The sequence below is a fragment of the Priapulus caudatus genome, unplaced genomic scaffold (genome assembly GCF_000485595.1).
Source record: "Priapulus caudatus unplaced genomic scaffold, Priapulus_caudatus-5.0.1 Scaffold2148, whole genome shotgun sequence".
Lineage (NCBI taxonomy): Eukaryota > Metazoa > Priapulida > Priapulimorpha > Priapulimorphida > Priapulidae > Priapulus > Priapulus caudatus.
In genome coordinates this window covers 5,045-30,099 of record NW_014579209.1, presented here as the reverse complement: position 1 = coordinate 30,099, position 25,055 = coordinate 5,045, and the positions used below count along the sequence as shown (strand labels likewise).

General features: G+C 44.3%; 1 long non-coding RNA gene across 2 annotated transcripts; it reads left to right on the top strand.

Moving 5' to 3' along the window:
* The first annotated feature begins 1,897 nt into the window (after positions 1 to 1,897).
* LOC106818296 lies at positions 1,898 to 3,763 on the top strand. Of its 2 annotated transcripts, none has more exons than XR_001395184.1 (4): positions 1,898 to 1,998; positions 2,533 to 2,628; positions 2,918 to 3,297; positions 3,672 to 3,763. It is a non-coding gene; the product is annotated as an uncharacterized LOC106818296 (long non-coding RNA). The 2 variants fall into 2 exon arrangements; XR_001395183.1 differs by having other exon boundaries at positions 1,902 to 2,031.
* Positions 3,764 to 25,055: the final 21,292 nt, after the last annotated feature.

The window sequence follows — 25,055 nt, the reverse complement described above, 5'->3', positions numbered from 1 at the left end:
GGAGGGAGGAAGGGAGGGAGTAATGAAGGATGGGATGTAGGGAGAGAGAGAGGGAGGGAGGAAGGGAGGGAGTAATGAAGGATGGGATGTAGGGAAGGAGAGAGGGAGGGAGAGAGGGAGGGCGGTAAGGTAGAGAGGGATGTTTAGGGTTAGGATTAGGGTTAGTGTTAGGGTTAGGGTACATTTCTGTAGTACAAGTCTGGTACACTTTGTGTATACATATATATATGTACCTCGGGTACATATCTGTAGTACCTGTTACGACAACGACCCGGCCCTTAACTAACGCTCTAAGGGGCCTACTAGCTAATTAAGGGGCTAACGCTAATTAAGGGGCCTACTAACGCTCAAGGGCCCTTGAGCGTTAGTAGGTGTCCTATAGCTATCACTTCTCTAACAGAATGTGAAAATGTTTTTATGGGGTTATTGCAGAGCGATAGAGCTTATATAAACTATATTGCTGAAGTTAGCTTAACTATATCATGTAAAAATCTTTGCAATATTAATAATTTGTTGTTACTGTAAGATAATTGCAAAACGTTAGAGTGGCGCCACTAGTCGAGGAAGAAACTTACGGCGGGACTCTAGACTTTATACATACATGCTGTTGTAACTGCGCCTGTGTGATTCAAGTTTATATGTCCAATATATTATGTAACAAGTAAGACTGTCGTTGGTATCTGTATTCCTAACGTCCTGTATTCAGTATACCAGTTACTGTACTAACATTTCTTGCAGCAGCTCTTCTTATTTTGAATAAGTAGAAAAACAGCTAATTTCGATCCCTATATCAGTATATATGTCTAAAATCTTAGCAATATCTGATAACAGTAACATTGTTTCATAGTTGTTGCAGCGCCACTACTAGGCATGATGGAGCAGAGGCCAGGCCAAAGCCCATTGGACGGTCCGACGGAACCCCACCTGTATCTTCTACTTCTATACTGGACAGTCCGTAAGGAATAACAGGCCGTCCAGGGAGTGCGCGTCAAGTTGACACGGTCGCCAGCATGTCAACTCGAAGGCAACGTACGTGATCAAGAACAATCATTTTTTTAAAGTGGTTTAATATTATTGCTGGCATACAATTGTTAATTTTTTTGGCCGTGCAGTTTCAAAACTGGCCGTGCAAATCACGGCTGCACGGCTCGCTGGCTAATACGTTGATGAGTAAGCTGACCGTACAAATCACGGCTCGCTGGCTAATACGTTGCCTACTATCCTGTTGCTCGTGGTTGTAGAGAGCTGACGCTTACGGTTCGTAATCTTACAGGTTATCGCTCAAAGTAGCGTTTACACACCCATGTCGTGAGTTTGGTTAAAGGACCAGGGTCTTTGCGCGCAACTTGATTGTTTATAGGTGGCGCAATGGTTTTCGCCCGGGCGTTTACTCGCCGTGAAACTGCTGCGGCCGAGAACTTATAATTTTTGAGTTTCGGTCCACTAGATGGCGATACCAGCGGTATAAACAAACTGGTTTGCGCGTGACTATTTCGCCGCGCCAGCCTACCGGTACCATATCAAAGTTGATGTGGTTGTTTTCGTACCTTATTTTCGTNATTGATGGACTTTGAAACCTCAGGTTACAAATGTTTTGATTTCTGGGCCAACCTGCAAACAAAAATCAAGCGCTATACATTGACTTAATTGTATCACTGGCAGCAAGAACCACTCCGCTGCAGCTACAGCACACACGTACACGGCCATTGTCCATATATAACATCTAGATGTTATATATAGACAATGGCCGTGTGTGTGCTGTAGCTGCAGCGGAGTGGTTCTTGCTGCCAGTGAATTGTATCTCAATAGTCGGATGCACATTTCCCATGCATATGGATGGTTACGACTTATGACATACAAATGGATTACAAAACATTCAAATTAACCCCATATTTTTATCAATTGATAGGTCGTTGAGCAGAAGTGGTAAGAAAAGTGACATTGAGAGCTCTCACTTCATGCCACTACCAGCTGAAGGAATGGAAGTTATTGCTTCAGGTAGTACCAGTGAAGCAACTTCAGAAACTTCAGGTAATTGCTGTTGCATTCGATGTTTTTTCTAACGCTTGGTTTTCAAGTGATCGAAATTGTTTACTAGCGCTGAGGTAGGAGTAGTGACAGGCTGCGTGACATGTGCGCGTTACAGCACACGCTCATATGTCAAGCATTAAACTTTGTGGACATAAGGGGTGGGGATATCTTTAGTCCCAATCTGTGACAGTTGAGGACAGTTTGGACTAGTTTTCATTTCAGCTGAAGTTGTTTTAATTATTAATTTTAAAATAACAAATAAACATTAATACTTAAAACATTATTAGTTCTTACGCAAAAATTTGTCATAGCATGTAATGTCAGCATCTCTTTTTCTATCCATGTATAGATACGTATCGTATCGTGACCCTAGTGTATCGGTACACATCTATACATCATGTACACAGTCACTTGATGAACAGTTTGATTCAACCGTGCTTACCCGCCGATAACAACATATTTTTGTTGCTAACTATATCACTTTTATCCTCTATCTTGCAGCAACCAAGATTACGACCTGCGAGTCAAAATAGCAGCCATTGACCACAACGCTCATAGTGCCAGAGAGCGCGCTCGGGACTAGTCAGGGAAGTTAATGTAAGTTTGCATAAAAATACTAACAACTCAGTGAGTAACAGCAAATGTTTTTTTTTATTGCAAATAACATTTATTATGCATGCATTAAAATTTTGTACATTGATTGTTTTCATTTTTACAAATTTCATGAATTACAGTGTAACAGTACAACTTTCATTAACATTCATTTTACTAACAGTAACAATATGTTTAAGAAACAACAAGTATAAATGACATGTCTTTGTGACATTTAAAATAAATAGAAAGTTAATGCTTTGCTGATGAGAAGGTTACACATTTTTTTTTGCAGCTTTCACACTCATTGGTCTAAGGCGGCCAAGCAGTGGACGCTGCGACCTGTAAAGGTTCTGAAGGAGTACACTTACATACCTCTCCTATTGAGAATGGTACTTAAAAAATGCCAAGAACACACCGCACAAGGAGACAGTATCACAGAAGCTGCATTCCCGATGGCAACAGGTCCTACAACTACAATGAAGAACATTGCATCAGCACCGAAGCCGACACAGGAGGAGCTCTACACGTCATGGTTCACGCGCTATGGAAAACGGAAAGAAGATATCGCTGCAGAAGTGGAGTACAGTGTAACGAGTCAACAACCAAGCTTTCCAGCCAGAGCAGACACTGACCATGACACAGAGGATTCCACTGATGACAGTGATTAACATGGTGAGTAACGGAAATCTTATGCACACTTTGTATTTTAAATGCATTGTGTATTTGGTCTTCGAATTTTGATAAAAACTATATATGTAATGCATATAATAATATATAATCATACCCGTATGCAAGTGATTTTAGCATTACATGTAAGGCAAGGTATTAAATGGAAAATATATCTCAAGGGATATGGGAAAAGCTTGAGAACTAATTATTTCAAAATGAAAAATAATCAGCTATGTTTAGCAGATACTGCAAATGGTAAAAAAGTACATTAAATGACGCTAAACTATGCTGTTTGCTGCAATGTGTATATAAATATGCTGTGCTATTATTTACTTTGAAATAAGTATAATTAATTTACATTTGTACATTCATTGCAGGAAAAGTGTGCGTCCATAATACCCCCGTCACACCGGGGTGGCGTCCTTACTGCGCTGCTACGGCGACAGAAAATGGGCCCAGAGCGCGCCAAGGTCGCAATAGCGTGGCATAAGCGTGGTGGAAACGCCTAGACATCGTGGGTGTGTCGCCCATGGTCGCCAAATGATCGCCGAGTCACGGCGTTTGTTTTGAGGCATGTTTCAAAACAAATGCCAAGTTTCGGTGATCATTACCCCTGGAACGCGTGAGAACGAAGGTCGTGAGACACGCCGTCGTAACATCTCCAATAAAAACGTAAGTAACCGCAGTACACAGCGTGGCAAAGACGCTGCGAAATGGTAACATTTTCAACGGCGAATTCATCGATACTGTCTCATCCGATTGTTTCATGCCGATCTGTCTCGGCCAACGGCCTTCGGCTCTGGTAACTTGTTTCTCGCATTCGTGTTTCCTAACCAGCAAACGCACACACTATAAGAAAATGGATCGCATGCGACCGGAATGAGGTGGGGGGGGAAGGATGGCTACTCGGAGGTGGAGGGGGCAGGATCCAAGATGAGATCAGTTAAAATTTCCGAAAAAATCTGACCAGCTTATATAGTCGCCGTGAGAACGTGGTAGAAACGCCGTGAGGTCGCCGTGAGTCGCGATACACGTTAGAAAGACTGGCGCGGTTAAGAACCCAATGAGCGTGGTGAGAGCGCGCGGGAACGCCGGTGAATCGCCCGTTGCCACAGCAATAGATCTCAATAGAAACGCCATAAGCGCGAGAGGTCGTGGCGCGCGCAAGCCGTGAGAACGCGGTATATCCGCACAGTCGCGGTAAGAGCGCGGCTTTTTTTCAAGTTTTTGTAATCTTGTTGGGACTTTTTCTCGGCGTTGTGTTGCGTTTGCCGGCGACCTGTCACATTTTCTGGTCGCCGTAACGGTCGCGGATGGTTCCGGTCCAGTGTGACCGGGCTTATAAGCGAACCATGATGAGATGTCCCATTTTTACATGCAACTCTCTACCCTTTATGACAGATATGACGCAGTAATTTTATCTAGATATATTCAACTTATTCATCCGATTTCTAAAACAGTTTCAACAGAGCAAATTGGGCTGTAAGCTTTAATGCTAAAGGGAGGAGCTTCTGCGCCTTAGCATTTATTACTGTTGCGATAAGTTGTGTTTTTAATCAAAAAGTAATGTTGCCGAATAGTGAAATTGTTCCTGACACGGAATCCAGTATTCCCTCCCAGTCCCATTCTCAGGGATGGGGAATACAATTTGTTTTCAGCTGAAAATAGCCGGGGTCCAGCGGGGGGGGGGGGGTAAGGGGGGTCAAGTCTAATGGTGAAGCCTGTCAGGGGTTCAGGAAGTTTTTGAAATTTTCACACACTTACAAGGCAATAAAATGCCATTAGGAGACACAATACAGAACAGATATTGTTTACAAGCATATTACAGTACACTGCAGGGAGTCTATCTTGTCACTGTCATGTTACATAACACCCGAATTAAATAATTCAATACAAAAATTTAGCTTACATTCTGGCAAACAAAATTATTTTAATGTACACTTCCACACTGTCCCAAAGGCTAACGCTTTATAATAATATGAGATGTTTATTGTCCAGGCAGTTTTTCAAATTTTGTTTCTGGTCACTACAGTAGATATGTTATCAATATAGAACAACTTTTTAGGGCTTGCTCCTGCTGCCAAGGCAAGTCTGTGAGCCAAACAGTGATCAGACATGCAGGAAAGAAACGTTTTTTATTTGGCTTACCCACAGGGTTCCACAAAAATCGCTCGCCTTTGCGCGCACGAATATAATATTCTACACCTCTAGGAGCTAGGGCGCCAATCGCGCGACATTAATTTTTTTAATCGTTTTCAAAGGTCACCGAAAAAAAGCAGCCACGACAACCTTTTATGGTTATGTATATATGTATTAAAACAGACTTCATTGGCGAGAAAGCTGAATACAGTTCGTAGCTTCATAAAAGGAGCCTCCAAGGTCAACGCGTGACGCGCGGCCTTTGAGGTACCGATCGATAGCGTACTATATATATATACGGCGCTGCGTAGCAACGCGCGGCACACATACAACACACTTTGCAGGCATCAAATAAACGCACACCACTGGCCAACATCTGACAATCTCAAAGCAGTGAAACTAAGCCGTGTCTATTATAAAAGCGAAACTATAGTCTATTGTAAAGCGAACTATATTACAATGTTATTAAATGAAGATACTTGGACTGTAAAATAAAAATTTGTAGCATATCTAACCCCCTCAATTTTCTTCTCAACGGATTTAGCGTTCACAAAAATCCGACCCTGGGACTGTGAAATCCGCAAGCTGGTAACACATAACCTTTCCTGCAACATTAAGCTGCTCCAACAGTGTGGGCATGTCCACGAGCAGTGCTTACACCACAAAAGGCATGGGGTGTGAGGTGATGAATGATTGAAGGGTCGCTCTGCGATCCTGCTACTAGCTGTTTGTTGCTTGATTTTATCTTAGGTCGTAGTCGGCCTATTGTAAGACGAGATTTTTCCAGCTGTGGCGCATGTCAATTTGGCATTTGACATACTCCTGAAATTTTCATAGAAAAACTGTACACGTTTAATTGACTTTTATTTTACTTTTGTTCCACAAATTTCATAGAACTTACATAATTGGCAGTGATATTTTAAAGGTTTAGAATAGTCAACTATAAGTTTAACTCTAGGCGGCAATGTGTGTCTGTGTTGAATCCACATACGGAGTTTTTTAGGTCCTATATTTGGGTTTTTTTCTTCAATGTTTTTCCATTGTTGTTTTTCATAAGCGAACATTTAAATATCACCAGCCTGAGGCATTAGTTTTGGCAAACTTGCATAAATATTGCGACTTAAAAAATTAAAATACTAACCTTTGCCTGAAGTGGCAACTTGTTGACGAACTGATGTGGAGGGCTCCAGTGCTAGAACACAGCTGGCCTCAGTTTCCTCAACGCTCAACCTCCTGTGAGCCTATAACATTAGTATACATGAGTTTTGTTGTAAACACGAGGTGTAACTGCATGTTTTTTACACAAACTTGGTTTTTTTGTGGCATAATAAAATATATTTCTAAATGAAAATTCCAACTAATTTATTTCTGTTTTTTAATTGCACAAAACCTATGTTAAGGCTGTGGACACACTACACGATTTTCGCAGGTGCGACTGCAGTGCCGCCTGACTCGTGGACAACACTAGGAGTGGCGATTTTCCGCGATTCATTGGCCGAATTCATCTCGCGCCAGCCTAGATTGATCACTTAGATTGATAGGTCACATGATTGAAAATGGCACCTATTTTGATTGCTGATAAATTCTGTACATTCTGCTGCGCGTAGCGATAGCGTAAATTGTATAGTATCGCATTGTATATAGTCGTTGGCGACTAAAATAATCGCCCAGATATTATCAAACAATTGGTCTTGATTCGAGCGACTCACGTCGCCGACTCAAATCGCCTGAACAATCGCCTAGTGTCCACAGCTTTATGTTACCACACCGAGTTTCTTTTCCTAATGTGATGCCTTCTTAACAATTTTCTCTTCTGTGAAAAGCAATATCACATGTTTACTAAATACTACAACTGTATGTATTAAGTTGACAGCATGTTGTTACTTAGAATCAGTTGATGGTGTGCTTTGCACACATGGCAAGACTGTAATGTTATCAATATAATAGACCAGTTTAATTTTAATGAATGATTAACAGTCTGTTGAATTGGAAATATAATTTGGCCGGGCTTACTGCGACCGGTTCTGGACATTCATCTCATAGTCCAGTTCATAAAAGTGGCAAAAAGGCCTCTACCCGGGAAATCGAGTGAAAACAAGCTGAATTCTTTCCTAATGTGTTTGGTATTGGTCGCATATAAAACCTAAAAAAAAAGGTTACAATATTTTGTTGGTTGCGAAACCGTTTTTACGGGCCACGCCCTTCTTTCCGATTTTGCGCAGATTATGGGAAAATTGGTGTAAATCTTACCTGACACTTTATAGTCATGTTATACATGTTTACTAGGGGTATTTTGGGCCCCGGGGATCGATTCCAACAGCAGTTTTATTCATAAATTAATGGTAATGCTTTAAATTGACCAAAGTTAAGGCCTCAATTAAGCTCAGTCGCATAGTACCAAAAATCTTTCGGTGTTTTCTGACCATATTGGCATGTTAGGTAATGCTTTCTGGGTTATTTTTTGATGCCCGATCGAATTCTGGTGTTTTTAAACCTCAGAAGTATGATTCATACCTAAAAAGTGTTATAAGGAGTGGTTTCACGTGAAACGTTCAATAGATCAGGTCACGGTATTTGTTATGTGTCATGGTTGAGAAGCGAACAGCGCTGGGCTTGACCCTTTACAGATGATGACCACATTGTTCTGATAGAAAGCGGCTGTTTGTATGTAGTCGGCACGTACACGTGCGTGCTGCGTGCAATGCGTGTGCACGTAACACGTGCGTGGCATGGCCGTTGGGCGTGTGGCGTGGTGCGTGGCGTGCGGTGTGCACGTACCGTCGGCGTTCGTGGCACGTACACGTGCGTGCGTGCGTGTGCACGTACACGTTCGTGCGTTTGAGTGCACGTACACGTGCGTGCGTGCGTGTGCACGTACACCGTGCGTGCGTATTACATGTGCGTGCGTGTGCACGTACAGCAGTGCGTGCATGCCGTGTGTGTGTACGTGCGTGCGAGTGTGCAGGTACAGTGTTGTGGCATGAGTGCGTTGGTGCGTACGGTGGCGTGTGTGGTACAGGTACACGTGCGTGCGTGCATCATGCATGTGGCACGAGACGTGCGTGCGTGCGTGTGCAACGTACACCTGTGTGCATGCATGTGCGTGCTGTGTGTAACACGTACGTGCGTTGCATGCGTGGTGTGTGCGTGTGTGCTGGCACCGTAGTATACTGCGGCGTGCGTCACACTGCGTGCATGTGTGCGTGGCACTGCGCTGTGCGTGCGTGCGTAGTATACGTAACACGTGCGTGTGCGTTCGTGCGTGCGTGCGTGCGTNCGTGGTGGGACAGGTGAGGGGACGACGTACCGTGTGGGCGGTGAGTGGGACGACGTACGGTGGACATGTGAGGGAAGCTACGTGTTGGGCAGGTGAGGGACAGGTACGGATGGGTACAGGTGAGGGGACAGGACGTGTGGGACAGGTGATGGGACAAGGTACGGTGGGGACATGGTGAGGGGATAAGGTACGTGTGGGACACGCGTCGAGCCCCGACCACGGTGAGGGGAATGTTAGGTGTGGACCGGTGAGGGGACAGGTAGTGTGGGACAGGTTAGGGAGAACAGGTACGGCGTTTAAAATAAAATATAAATTCTAATAAATACGAAATATATTTTACTACGAATGTTATTGTTTTCTAAGTATAGGGGCCTACTCTCTTTCAAGACGGTTGCGAGTGCAAAGCTATATATAGCCTACGACTCGCTCACCTCGATTAGCATGAATGAATAAGCTAAGCCCAGAGTTCGAGAGAGTGGCAGTCCTATGGCTTATGGCGCGGGCAGGCGGGCGGCACTGCTTTCGAACTGCCGTACGGAGCTGCACAGTTGAACGGCTTGCAAAAACGTGGCGCGTTGGGGCGAAGTAGTCGCCTGGTAAGGTGTTTTCCTGATTCTGGACAGCCGGTTTGCCAAATTACTGGCAAGGTTCGCTGAATGCAGCATTTCGACAGTGTTTCTGTGATTTCGCGTGCACACACGCTCGGTTTCGAACACGATTACTCGTACCCGTTTTTTTATAAAACAAGTGAACACTGGTTCAAGTCTGCAAATGTCTACACCTCTGTGTCCCCCAACCTTAAAATTGCGGACTGTTCGCTGCAGGCTATCGGATCCGTGGCGCCCGCCAAATTCATTTACGCGCACGGATCATAGCTTGCAAGCTGCATACTGTCGTCAGAACGTTCCGGCGTTGCGTGCGCCCTTGCGCGAGCTGCGCGAAAGATCTGCGCTTCAGCGCATCGGATTATAATCTGCCTTTTCGGCAACGCTGTCTTCTAGTATCCGATCTGCATCTGGAAGAAGAGATAAATGCCTTACTGCATGTGTTTCAGAGAACCACGGTCGTTTGATAATTGGGACGTGGGGGGGGTCAGAGTCGCCCTACCCTCCTATACACGACGGATAATGTTGTATCCCCAATGATCTTGCTCTGGGCCAGTGTACGTCATTGTTATGTCAATGTTTGTTGGCTGTCGCGGCGGGGGGTCGTAAATTCGCGGGGGATGCACGCCCCCCGCTCTTGAAGGAGGGGGGATTGGCCTGTCAAATATCCCCCCGCTCGAGACTTCACACAAAAAAAGAAAAAAGAATAGCCAAAAAGTATGGTTTGCAAAACTCATAAAAACGTGAAATTGTGAGAAATTGGCCAACTTCTCTACCTGTGTTTTCTAATACTGTACTTATTACTATAGTAACCTAACTGTGTACGCTCTCTGAAAAGTCCGATGAAAAAGTGTTTGAATCCTAAGCTGCAGGTTGAGTGCTAAGGTTGAGATAGTGGGTCATCAGACATGAGAATTATGGCCGTCACATATGCCTCAGATTGCATGGAACAATGGCTTAAATATTTCAAAATTTTACATGCCTACGGCACGTCCCAAACGTACAGTTGTCAAATTTGGCGTATGTATGCATGTATAAATGTATGTACGTGTGTATGTGTGTGCATGTGTGTGTATGTGTGTGTATGTGTGTGCATGTGTGTGTATGTGTGTGTATGTGTGCGTGTGCGTGTGCGTGTGCGTGTGCGTGTGCGTGTGTGTGTGTGTTGTGTGTGTGTGTTGTGTGTGTGTGTGCGCCGCGCCGGCGCGCGCAGTGCGTGCGTGCGTGCGTGCGTCGTGGTGTGTGTACGTGCGCGTGCGTGTGCGTGTGCGTGTGTGTGTGTGTATGTGTGTGTGTGTATGTTCGTGCGTGCGAGATCGCGCGCGTGTGCGTAAATATTTGTAATCTTCGGTACGAACTAGCTCTGTCTACATGAGTGCTGGGGGGGGGGGGATGTGATAGTGTCCTCATTTTCTCTTGTATGATTTGCGTTCAACACTCTGAAAGCAGCGACACGTACACATGCAGTGCGCTGCGTGGTGTGTGCACCGTACACGTGTCGTGCGTTGCGTGCGTGTGTACACACGTGCCGTGCGTGCGTGCGTGTCGCACGTACACGTGCGTGCGTGCGTGCATGTGCACGTGCGTGCGTGTGTGTGCACGTACACGTACGTGCGTGTGCACGTACACGTGCGTGCGTGCTTGCGTGTGCACGTACACGTGCGTGCGTGCTCTGTATTTCGCTTGCTCGAGCAGCAAAGGGGAGCGAAAATAAGCAAACATGCCCCCGCTCTGTATTTCGCTTGCTCGAGCAGCGAAGGCAAGCGAAACGAAGCGAAGATGCCCCACTTTGTATTTTGCTTGCTCGAGAAGCAAAGGCGAGCGAAGGCGATCAGACTCAAATGAAGCGCCGACTTTCATATCCCATTGATATCTATTTTGTATCTAACCCCCCATTGATATCTATTTAATATCTACCCCCCCTTGATATCTCTTATATAACACGATAGTAATGACATTAAGTTGGAACGAGCTCCTAATGGAGCATTAGCCATAAAGGATGCGAGTGATACAACTGCTCTGACTGATATAACTAGACGATCTGCAGCCGGATATCCGCGCGAAGCGCTCAAACGCGCAGCGCGTAGCGCCACTTTTGCAATTTCGCTGCCTCTTCTCAACGCCAGTATACTCCGGTCGCTTCTCCTAGGGTTAGGGTTAAGCGCTTTTCGCTCTAATCTTGCAGTTCTGCCCATTGCACGAGGGACTCGCACTACCCAGTTAGGTAGAGACGGCTAGAAAAGCTCCCAAATTTTTGTAGGCTACTAGGGCCGCTTTCCTTTGTGTAATAACGGAGTTTTTTGTTGACATTGTAACAATATAGTACCGCGCTTAATCTGTAGCGTTGACCTGGTGAGCTTGGAAGATCCGATATAGAGGAACAAATGAACATGTCTTCGCTATTGTCGTATCAATCCAGCGTTTACAGTTAGCTTTCATTGTCACTCTTATCTGCTATTGGTATCTCTGCATAGTTACACTCCTCATCAACTAAAGATTTCAACATGGGGAGAAGTGCCTAAACTGTGAAGCAGTGGAAGCTTGAACTGTAAGTGTTCCGTAGAATTCACGTGAAATTCCGGAGTTGCGACCCGACTCGGACGGCCAAGGATAGAGAACATGAGTCCCAATAAAACCAATGTGCCTGCGTACTCGTGATTCTACAGGCACCTAGGCTATATATATATATGATATTTAACACATCCCAATGCGAGCATCAAATTGTATCCACACCTACGAATACTTCTATTACTAGAAGTACATGTTTACAATAATTACTAGTAAGTACTACTAGTAGTAGTACTACTAAGTACCAGGACTACTACAGAGTACGAGTATACTAGTACTAGTACTAGTTACTACCAGGAGTAATAATGACAAACTGTGTTACCGGTACTAGTAGTTACTAATATTAATAATGAGCGACTCCTGTTAGTGTTACTAATACTAGTACTCCTACTAATATAATAAAATATATGCTAACTAAATACGAAATCTATTTACTACCAACTTCTTCATGTTTCTATAGCATAGGCCTACTCTCTTGACTATTATTGGCCGCGTTTCCTGTAAATTCCGTCGAAATCCTACGTCCAACGTACGCTGCCGGCTGCCATTGCTCTCGCGGCGCGACTGTTGCACGCTTACACTAATATATATAGCAGGTAGGAAAGCGTGCTGCAAAATTCGCCTCGACGCTCACTTCATTTGAAACTTTCACAGCACGAATCAAATTCAACAGCGCTTCCAATCTTTTTTCTCCTTGAACAACAGTATTCACTTGTTATAAAAACATAATGTCTCTGTTCGTAACCGAGCTGTGTCATGCGAAATCACACAAAGACTGACGAAATTCTCGCGTTCGCGAACCTTGCCCAGTACTGGAAATGGCTGTAGCCGCACAACTGCAACGTTTTTGCAACGTTCCAATGGCGAGGCTCGTACGGGAGTTGGAAAGCAGTGCGCCGCTGCGCGCCGCCTATAGCCCATAGACTGGCACTCGCTTCCAACCTCTCGGCTTAGCTTAGTTACTCGATGGTAATCGAGGTGGGTAGAGTCCCAGTCTATATAGCCTGTCCTTGCAGCCCATTTCCATTACTGGAAGGTTCGGAACGCGAAATTTTGTCAGTCTTTCTGTGATTGCGTCGACACAGCTAGGTTACGAACAGAGACATTATGTTTTTATAACAAGTGAACACTGTCACGTCCCAAATGTCTGCCCTCTGTGTCCCCACTAAAATTGTGGACTGTTCGCTGGCAGCTATGGATGCGTGGCGCCGCGTAAGCATTCGGCGCACGGATGCCAAGCTGCCAGCGCTGCATACTGTCGTAGGACGTTCCCGCGGTCGCGTGCGCTTGCGCGAACTACGCGCAAGATCTGCGCTCAGCACTTCGGGTCAACACCTTCTTCTCGCAACGCTTCTCTAGTATCCCGTCTCATCTGGATGGCTCATACGCACAGGTGCTTGGGCCGTTATAATAATAAAAAAATGATGCTTAATAAAAATTGTCTTTACTAGATCTACCAGCACCTAAGAATTGTTTTGACCTAAGAATTTCACCGCAATGCCCGTTCAAATACTGCGCTGCAACACACATTCCTAGAAACATAATATATACGAAATGATGTTCATAGAAACACAAAATATGTTAACGAGCCTGGAGACCGAATAGAAATAGCAGGGTCGCCACCCCTTCATGGAGCACACGAAGAACCCGAGATGTAAGAAAAGGGGGAACATTCAAGGTGGGTCAATGCACGGACACACGAGCGAATAATTTCCGCAGGATCGCTGGATCTCGATCAAACATGTTTGACATTTTCGCGCCGCGCTGCGAACCATAGTTAGTAGAGGGGATTCCCCTCTACTAACTATGCTGTAAACAGGTCGCCCGATAACATCCGCTCGTATGCCCACTTCTGGCGACCTAAGTTAAAAATAAAAAAGTTTAATTCGTCTCGCCTTTCGGCTTAAAGCTAGGGGCAACACGAGTCAACAATATTTTTCGCTCACCACGTTTGTGATCCGCGAAAAAAATTCACCTCGGCTCGTCCTGCCTTCACTCAGGGTGTGAAATTACGCGAAGTCCGGAGTCAAATACTCCCTTATTTGGCGTATGGCAGGAGTCCTGTGTGATCTCCCTGCAAATTCTGCGGCAACTATTAACTAGTTCGATGCAGAACACGGCCGCTTCCGGAATTACGGCATTTTCCTCAGCAAAATGTCCTAAAACGTGCCCGAACATGCCGTGCAATGTCGAGCATTGTGCGCGCATGCTAGCGTGTAAGATGTGACAGTGACTATGGTGAGGCACGGTGTCGATTGATGTATGGGCCCGATTGTCATATACTGTGACACTGTTCATAGCTAGGTGATGTCGTATTGCGGATCATGTGTAAGGTGGAAGTTACGTGTTCGGGTGCAATTTGTAGAGATGTCCACAGAGATATACAACGAGAAAAGCAGTTTGCCACAAACAACAAACTATATTCTTCTCATAGAAGAGACTGTCGTGCGCGCTCAGTTTGCCTCAACGCATGTCTCCCCGATCCTAACCAAACGTCACCTACTTATATCGACGACCGTCGAGCTCAATCACACTTGCATTTCCACATTTTTCGTACTCATGGTTTTACTGTTCTTTGGCTTCCCCGCTTTGTCCGTACTCGCATCGCGCTGTTTGCTCGCACTGCTTGATTAAGGAGTGGCGACCCTATTCCTTTTATTAGGTTGCCAGCATCATTAACATATTTTGTGTCATCGTCGTCGTAACATAATAATAGCTACATGGCTTCTATATATATTATATCTACATTCTGCTATTTCCATGTTACACATGAAGACATGACCCAGTGCTCGAAATAAGCGTTGTCCGGTTGTCCGAGACAACCAGAATTTGCGCCGGACAACGCTAACCAGTCTGAGACATTGTCCGGTGGACAACCAAGAAAAATGTGACGAAAAACGCCGTTATTTATGTTTTCCTCAGGGGTTCTCCAAGAGCACTTATAGCTGGCGGCCGCCATTAATCTATGGTGTGGGAAAGCGACGCATACCAGCTGCTATTTCCAACACTGGTATATGTCAGGTTTTCTGATTTATGAGAGGAGAACTTGATTTGGAACCAGCAAATCAGCAAGTTCACCCCTACAATTTGGTTTTTTTTTTCGCATTATTATTTTGAATTTCCGATGGCCTTTGCCATTGCAACAACAAACAACAGTGGGGATTCATGTTGATCTGAAATTAAAAAAGAGAATTGTCGTAGTCAGAATGAAGGCTGTAACATGTACTCAAAAGTGCCGCAAATACCATCTCCTGCGATCTACATTTTCAAAATTTTTCCTGGGGAGGACGCCCATACCCCCGCTTGTTTTAACGCCCCTCCTCCTTGAATCCTAGATCCGCCACTGAACAATTACATATCTTGGGAGCAGAGAACAATGAACAAAAATGTCGCCTTTTCGCATGACACCCAAAACAAAGATTGCAGAGAACGGTAGAGGAGCCGTAGGGTGTGGAAGAGGAAGGCGGAGGAGCCATTAAAATATTAAGTCATGCCACTAGTTTTGCGCAGTTCGCTGTTTTTGCCCCCTTGTTAAAAAATCCTGGCTACACCAGTGTTTTTGGGTGTTTTCTGACCATATTATTATGTGATTGAAAATAGGAGATTTGGGATATTTTTTTGGGGCAACCAGAAATTGTTGCGGACAACCCGATTTGATGCCTGGGTTGTCCGCAGGACACAACATTTTTTTTCTTATTTCGAGCACTGTGACCCATTGTGTATTGTATTGTAGACATGAAGTATTGTGTGACGTGTCTTCTAGACTATAGAGCCGTTTATGGTGACGGGCACTTAGGAGGGGAGAACGCAAGTGAAACCCTCCCCGGTAGAGGAGATGGCAGATAATGAGATATGCTGTGATATGGTGATACATAGCCGTACTGCCGTAGTCATGCAAGCAAAACAAGATTAAAAACATGCGTAATTGTTATCTTTACTATTACTTTTAGTATTAGCTTTGAAAATCACTCATCAGACTGTGGACTCTTCTTTTCAGGGCAAGGATCCACTGGACTCCTTGATAAAAAGTTAATTTCTATTCTGGACTTAAATATAATATAACTATCTTTGTAATAAAAATAAAGTACATTAGTCATTACAATAGTGGCGCTGAGGGTCCCCCAGGGTATCGGAGGGTACCCTGGGTACGCCGTACAATTCGATATATATCGGAACGTACCCTGGTACTATCCAATATGCCGGACCATACCTCACCTACTACACTAACGAGTCTAGGGAGTCGCCTACGCCTACTCCCCTAACCCTAACCATATCACTATCAGATAGTTACCAGCTAGGGTACGTTCGGATATATCGAACCGTACGTACCCCAGGGACAGGGTACCCTCCGATAGTACCCTGTGGGACATAGACCCTATACGGCTATAAGTCTATAAGTTATAACTTATAAGTTATATTACTTAGTTATAAGCATTAGTGGCATACCGCTTCGTCGACGTCGTCTTCACTGTCGTCGAGTCCAACGTCACGATCGTGGCTCAAACTTGCAGAAGAGGTCTTCTTGTTTGTGGCATAGCTCTAGCCTCTAGTATTAACTAATAACTATAGCCCGCGTTCCCTTTGCACGGTTACAAATTATTGGGCAATAGCATGCCAAAATCGATGTTTCCTCATCCATCCATGCCTAGGCCTATATGGTTTGTAAGTTGTTTGTAAGTGCACGCCACGAGTTCCCATGGGCCATGGCAACAACAGTGCGCAGCCGATGCGCAGTAGAGCGCCATCGTCTGACAGCGGTGTATTTGAAAACTGCATAGTGGCTCCATCATGCGGTCCAAAATCATAACTTACACAATTTAGTTAACAGCAAATGACGACCCTGGTCCTTTAAACGTCCTGTTTTGAAGCACGCTAGTCAACGTACTTTCGAGCCACGGCAATTATTTGGCAAAAATGGGAATTGCCATTAGTCAGTTCAGGTTCAATGGATTTTGCTCATTTGGTCTGTGAATGATAAGGGCTAGGGGTTTTGATATTTAAAAAAAAATTATGCAAATTAGGTAGGGTTTGGCAGTTATATAGCATATTATATAGACAAACAGTCTGTGGTGTCACACTCGTCTGGTTCGTTTTACAAGATTTCATTGACAATATCTTTAATGCAAATTGGTATTTCCTCTCCACCTTGCCGATAAAACGTCTATATTAGAGTAAAGATTTACAAAACATGTCGGAACGCAGCATAACCTGTTTATTTCGAACACCATCGCTACAAAGCGGGTGTAGCGCCATCTACAGTCACAAATTGTGATTTATTTTGGTTTATAAATTATTATTGCAATATACAGATGGCAATCGTTTCTATAATGTACGTCGATGGTTGCTACAATTAACTGACTTCTTCTTACTCACTCATTTGTGTCCTTTTTTGTGGTGAGCTACAGTGTCATTGACACTTTCATTCAGTTGTCCAATCGGGCAACTAGCCAAGAGAATAACTTGTCCGACATAGACTTTAATTTGTCTTGGCAATATGCCAACCGTTAGTGTCGAGGGCTGATTTATCATCTAAAGTTTATTGATTACAAAATTTTAAATATATTAAAAATCGTATGATGTGGCTTTAGTGTAGCTGACCTAGCCATCTGAGACAGATAACCAACCACACACGTGGGTAACAGGGGTGTCGCTCAGCGCCGAATGTGCACCGTGTGCGGGCTGGTTTGCGTGCGCATTCGTCGCGTGCGTTTAGCCACAGATGTGTTTGTATATATATCTATGGTTTACTAGCTCAGCCAGATACGTGAGTCTCCCGCGAAATGCGTGAGACTTGGTAGGTCTGCTAACAGAGTAAGATTTAAACTAAAAGGTGAAATTTTAGTTTCAGGGTGCCTCAAATGCAGTCTAAGACATTCAAAATTTTACAATTTTGCTGGAGGAGACCCCCAGAACCCCCCTCTACCTCTCTCCCCCCGCGTCTGCCTGCAGAATCCACATTCGTGGCTATTCATTTCATGACGGTATTACAATTTAATGTGAATACTTGTATCATTTCATATTAATAGTTTATTTGTTTCTTTTGACAATTTGAAAAAGAGATTCAAGTTGTCAAAAGAAACAAATAAACTATTAATATGAAATGTTACAATGTGTTCAGAATAGCTTAGTATGCACCAAATTGCACCATTTTGTCAAAAATTTCAGGGGAGCATGCCCCCGGACCCCCCTAGGTCGGCAAGCTCTTGCGGTGCTCGCTTTGCTAGGTCATCAAGACCCGCAAACACGCCTTTGATTCCATTATGCGAGTTTTTCCCCCAAACCGGCCATTACCTCTGTTGCCTAATTTTCCCCCAAAAGAAACCCTGCTCCTTCATTATTATTTACTCCTGGCTATATCGTATGGGTAACTAATCTGTAATTAATAATTAATCATCTAAAGTTTATTGATTACAAAAGTTTTAAATATATTAAAATCGTGTGTTATGCGTGCGGCTTCGTGTAGCTTACCTAGCCATCTGAGACTGATAGCCAGGAGCTACACCACCAGTATGGTCACTCAGGCTAGACCAGTTTGTGTGTGTTTTTAGCTCATCGGACATAGTCAGATGCAGCTTGTAGAAACGGACGTTTTCCGTCCGTGCGTCCGTCAACAGTATGGCACAAATCTAAACCACTTGACGTACGGTCTTGATAATTGGGACGTAGGGGGGGGGGGCACGAATAGGACTTGGCGTGTCGAATCTGGGGTCAAGAGTCAAAGGTGACGATGTGTCAATGGAGGGGGAACTTTTTTGTTTCAGCACTGACCTACCATTTTCATGACTTTATTGAAAGGACCATAATATGTACTTTGCACTGATGTGCAAAGAGTAAGTGTCTGGTGACATTTTGACCTTCAAGAGGAGGGTTAAACATTGATTTGTTGACCGTTAAGAAAGGACTGAACTGTGTTTGATGGTACTTGTGTGATCGTGGAAGACTTAAATTTCGCAGTGAATTTTTGCAAGTAAAACTTACTTGAACAACGCATACGGGCGTTAAATCATATATGAACTTCATTCTCTGCATGAGATTCTGTACATTGGGAATACAATGTCAATAGCACTTACGCAAAAGTCTGTTTTTGCATCGAGGGCATCTATTAAACTATAGTTGAGCGGCAGTCTACTTGACAATGTTATCACGAGTATACTCGTGATCCACGGACGTGCGTTTTGATTGTTCGAACGAGTGTACTCATGTTTCGTGTGGAGTATTATTACCTCCGCCAGGGGCTTGGCGGAGGTTATGTTTTCACCGGCGTGTGTTTGAGTGTTGGTTTGTGGGTTTGTGGGTTTGTGTACGCTCGCTCGCTCTGCCGCCGCTCCGGAACCGCCTGTATCATACACGTTAAGCCTAACTGAAAAAGTTATGGACGGATTGTCATAAAATTTTCAGGATACGTCAGAAATGGGCTAACTTAGAATTGCTGAGATTTTGGTGGTGATCCGGATCCAATTAATTCATTCATTCATTCATTCATTAATAAAATTTTCAGGATAGGTCAGAAATGGGGTAACTTAGAATTGATTACATTTTGGGGTGATCCGGATCAATTAATTAATTAACTAATTAATTAATTAATAAAATTTCCAGGATAGGTCAGAAATGGGGTAACTTAGAATTGATTACATTTTTGTGGTGATCCGGATCCAATTAATTATTTAATTATTTAATTATTTAATTAAATTTTCCACTTAATTAATTAATTAATTAATAAAAAATTTCACATTGAGAGAATTCAGCTGCCTTGGCAAAGGTCTGTGCTCTCCGAGTGCTCTAGTTCGTGATGTTTTAGTGTCATTTTAGTGTTAGTCCATGAATCTGACTTCATCTCTTTGTGAGGCAGGGGAAGTTATCCAGGGTCTATGTATTAGTCTGATTAGCGCACAACGAGAAAGTACGCTGATTTTACTGATGTACATTACGTGTGTTTCTTTATACGTTTATTATTACACGTCAGTGTTAATTCTCATGACTTGCATTATCAAACCAAACACATGAACACGCATTGCGATAAAGGCAACACTAGCGTGAAGTGTAATTGAAAACATCAATATCAACACAATACATGTACTAAGCCCCCTACACGCGACCACAACGATGCAATAGAAACAAGCAGTTACTTTAAGTCGAAAAAAATTTGACTTCCACGTAAGTGAAAATCCGCATAAGTCAAAGCTTTTCCTCCAGTCCTGTTGGATTCGACTTAGGCGAGGTCGACTGTATCATATAATACAGTATTTTTTATAATAGGCCTACAATATTCTAAAACCTATGTAACAGTATTGTACATGCTTATGTATCGTGTAGCTTAGATTTACTGTCTTGAAGCTGTAAAGTAACCAAAATAAATACAAAAATGAAATAACGTGTCATTTCATGAATTTTTGCAAATTTTACTGAATTGAAAAAAATAACAATTTTTTGTGATAATCGATTATTAATTTGCATAATCGAGCGCTTAGTCGGTTGCTGCAAACGACTGACTTTCGATTATAATCGATCACCGGGACATCAAAACCAGTCTGTATGTGTTTCGTGCATGTTTTATTGTCAGGTTTGTTTAGCGTTATTACGTAGCAGTGTTTTTACGGATGCCTCTCTTGCAACAACGATTGCCTATACATACATGAGAATTTTTCGCAGATCCACGGATTTCCACTTGTTTAATGATTTTTCCAAGCATAATGAGAAATTGCTTAATTCGTGTAGATCCGTTGAGAACGAAGTGGGCGGGGGTTAGGTTGAGGTTATGCCCGTAGCAAATGAATCTGACTTCATCTCTTTGTGAGGCAGGGGAAGTTATCCGGGGTCTATATTTTCTGTCCGCAGGAAAGCAGACGACCGAGAGAGGAACTTGCATCAGGGAGGAAAGTGAGAGAGGAAACTGCATCGAGGAGGAAAGTGAGAGAGGAACCTGCATCGGGGAGAAATAGATCTCTCGATCACCGCCCGCTCGATGGAACCTTCTCCTCTTCCATCTGCTTCTTCTTCTTCTTCTCTGAAACCGTACGTGTGTGACACGTGCGGGTACCGATGCTCCAAGAATCAGCGGTTGCAGGTGCACGCGCGCACGCACACGGGAGAGAAACCGTACGCGTGCGATGTATGCGAATACAGGTGTTCTCGGCTGTCGAGTCTCCAGATCCACGCGCGCACGCACACGGGAGAGAAACCGTATGCGTGCGATGTATGTGAGTACAGGAGTTCTCAGCTGACGAATCTCCAGAGCCACGCGCGCACGCACACGGGAAAGAAACCGTACGCGTGCGACATATGCGGTTACACCTGCACCAGCTCCAGCAACCTCAATACGCACTTTCGCACACACACGGGCCAGAAACCGTATGCGTGCGATATATGCGAGTACAGGAGTTCTCAGCTGGCGAGTCTCCAGGTCCACGCGCGCACGCACACGGGAGAGAAACCGTACGCGTGCGACGCGTGCGAGTACAGGACTTGCTCCCGCGACAGCCTGAAGATCCACGCGCGCACGCACACGGGAGAGAAACCGTACGCTTGCGATGTATGTGAGTACAGGTGTTCGCAGCTGGCGCATCTCCAGATCCACGCGCGCACGCACACGGGAGAGAAACCGTATGCGTGCGACATATGCGGCTCCGCCTACACCACCTCCAACAGCCTCAAGACACACTTTCTCACGCACACGGGGCTGAAACCGTACGCGTGTGACATCTGCTCTTCCAGGTTCGTATCCTCGAGCAAGCTCTCGAAACACAAGCGCACGCAGTCGCACCAAAGAAAGGCCATGTACAAGCAATCGGGAGTGATGTGATGGACGGGTCTGCGGGTTAAACAGCTAATTTGTCAGACGTTAAACATGTGGATACGGATGCACTCTCTCCAGTACAGTAAACTCCAGTGACGTACACTCAGGCTTGTATGAGAGAAGAAATCCTGAAAGGCGATGTGCATGCAATCAGGGGTGATGTGACTGACATTCTACTGATTAAACAGCTAATTAGTCAGAAGTTAAACATGTGGATATGGATGCACTCTTTCCAGTAGACTCGAGACACGTTCACGCTCATACAAGAGAGAAAATCCTGGAAGCCCCTCAAACAGTTTTTCCCCCCTCTCTCTCCCCGTCTCTCACTCCCCTCCCTCCCCTTTCTCGCTACTCCTACTTACCAGTAAGAACCTGAGTGTAGTGGTGGATGTCACTCAACACTAGCCCCTCGAACAGCTCTCCCCCTCCTATCCATCTCCTCTCCCTCTCCTCTCTCTCTCTCTCGCTCTCGCTCCCTTCCTCCCTTCCTCACTCCCGCGCTCCCTCCCTTCTTCTCTACTCGTGCTTACCAGTGAGAACGTGAGTGTAGTGGTGGATGTCATTCAGCACCAGCCCCTCTAACAGTTCTCCCCCTCATCTCTATTTCCTCTCTCTCTCTCTTGCTCTCCCTCCCTTCCTCCCTTCCTCGCTCCCTCCCTCTCACCCTTCCTCCCTCCTGCGCTCCCTCTCGCCCTTCTTCTCTGCTCGTGCTTACCAGTGAGAACGTGAGTGTAGTGGTGGATGTCATTCAACACCAGCCACACGTACAGTTTTCCCCCTCCTCTCCCTCTCCTCTCTCTCTCTCTCTCTCTCTCTCTCTCTCCCTCTCTCTCTCTCCCTCCCTTCCTCCCTCTCTCGCTACACCCTGCTCTCTCTACTCCTGCTTACCAAGGAGAACGTGAGTGTAGTGGTAGATGCCATTCAACACCAGCCCCACGTACAGTTTTCCCAGCTGCTCTAGCACTCTCTCTGCCGGTCGCGTTTGGTTCTATTTTGTTTTGTTTTCCGATCCGCCACCAGTTCATCGCATTCGTAGGTAGTGGTGCCTCCTGGCGGTCGCTCTCTGCTGCGTGGTTTGTCGACAGGCGCCTCTTGCTGTGCTCTGCACAAATCTAAAAATTCCAAAGCGTAACTTTGTCAGGGGCAGCACAAGTCGCACGGTGCCATGGCAATGCCCAGTTTGCTTATTGGGGATACTATGGATTTGCCTTGTCGCACCGCCGCCGCCGCAGAGATTTCCTTGTGAGCGCTCTACCGGCTGCAGTTCTTCTGATTATCTTCAAATTTCGCATGAAGGTGCGTTATCGTAAAGAGCAAAGACGCCAATTGTTTTTGGGTGTGGGCAGAGTCATCGTTGCCATGGTAACAACATTTTTTGTCGAAATATTCTAGAACCTGTAACTTCTGCAGTTTTTACCCGATTGTCATGAAATTTGGCACACAGGACCAATATATACATATATATATATCGGACATGTTATATCGGCCCTGTGTGCCAAATTCCATGACAATCGGGTAAAAACAGCACAAGTTACAGGTTCTACAATATTTCCACAAAAATGGTGTTACCATGGCAACGATGACTCCGCCCACACCAAAAACGATTGCGTCTTCGCTTTACCATAACGCACCTTCATGCCAAATTTGAAGAAGATCCGAGATCGGGTAAAAACTGCTAAAAAGCTAAGGAAAAAATGAAATTATTAAATGAAATTATGCCACCTTTCATGCAAATGCATATTTAGATGCAAAAGCATTGCAATATGGATAAGTAGTTCCAACAATATTTCCTGCTAGTCAGAGTAATGGAGGCATATATTTGTATATATATATACCATATTACCCGTCGTCCAGATGGGTTTGACCCGCCCCCCTCCCCCCACCCCACCCACCCACGCACACACATAAAGGCACACGCACATGCGCATGCACACGCACGCACACAGCACACACACACACACACACACACACACACACACACACACACACACACACAAACACACACACACAAACACACGCACACGCACACACACACGCATACATACTGACTGAGGGATGACATTTCCCCGCGCATGCGCGGAAGGTGTGCACAGTACAAAACCAGGTCACTCGCGACCTTCATTTCACCTTTACCTTGACCTTGATCATATTTCCCTTCCGCTCTGTAACTCGGCTCCTAATTGACCTAGCGCTACCAAACTTGGTATCCTTACACATCTTGGGGAGAAGGTGTGCAGAGTACCAAAACCACGTCACTGCGATCTTTATTTCACCTTTACCTTGACCTTGATCATATTTCCCTTCCGCTCTCTAACTCAGCCCCTAATTGATCTAGCGTGACCAAACTTGGTATGCTTACACATCTTGGTAAAAAGGTCTGTCATATACCAAAACCACCACTGCCCTTGACCTTTGTTTGACCTTGACCTTGACCGCGCTCTCGCCTAGGGTAACCAGATTCTATATACTTGCACATCTGAGGCAGACCAGTTGTCTAACAAACCTTTGTCTTTGTGACTTATTTAACTTTACCTGCCTTCTACGTCCTTACAGAGATATTCCATTCATACTAGATTACGCGGGATACATGTAGTTGGCGACAACTGCTCGTTTCTAGTTATTGCTGTCTTAAAAATCTCATAAATCAATGTGTACATCTAATAAGAATAATATGTGGTGATGTAATATTCTTTTGCAATAAGCATAATATTATAGTACTATCATATTCTACACCATCAATGACTACTGTTTCAGTCTTAATTTGCACGATGTGGAAGGCCGAAGAAGTTTATTTAATGCGTCTACACGCTATTTGCTCCACAATCGTGCAAATTTTACATTTACATACTTTCTTTGATATCTTGTAATTTTTCAAGTAATATATTAAAATTAAATGTATGCGTTTTTAATTTTGATAAACTTTCTCAATAAGTCAATTAGTCAGTTCTTTAACTTTTTTCTTGTTGTTTGTGCACAGCTGCGTACGTGCGGTGTACTTGTGTGTTGCAGAGGAGCATTTTAACGGCATTTACAGGAAATTATCGGCAATAATAGGCGAAAGAGACTAGAGAAACATTAAGACTTTGGTAGTAAATACATTTCGTGTTTATTTAGCTTCTTTCTTTTTTTATTGAGACGCCTCAAGTGCCTGTGGATAGATGTATGATAAGCACACTTGTTGGCAATGCAGTCATCAAAATAGGAGACCTCTTATCAGAGTTTGGATAACTGCAATGGGATATGAAATATAATACCATATGGGTTATATATCTATGAATATTGAAAGCGATATATAAAACTGTTATATCTTGTTATATCTTATATCTCTGACGTCTCCGCTAATGCGCCGTTCGAATTGTTTATTATAGCGCTCGGTAGA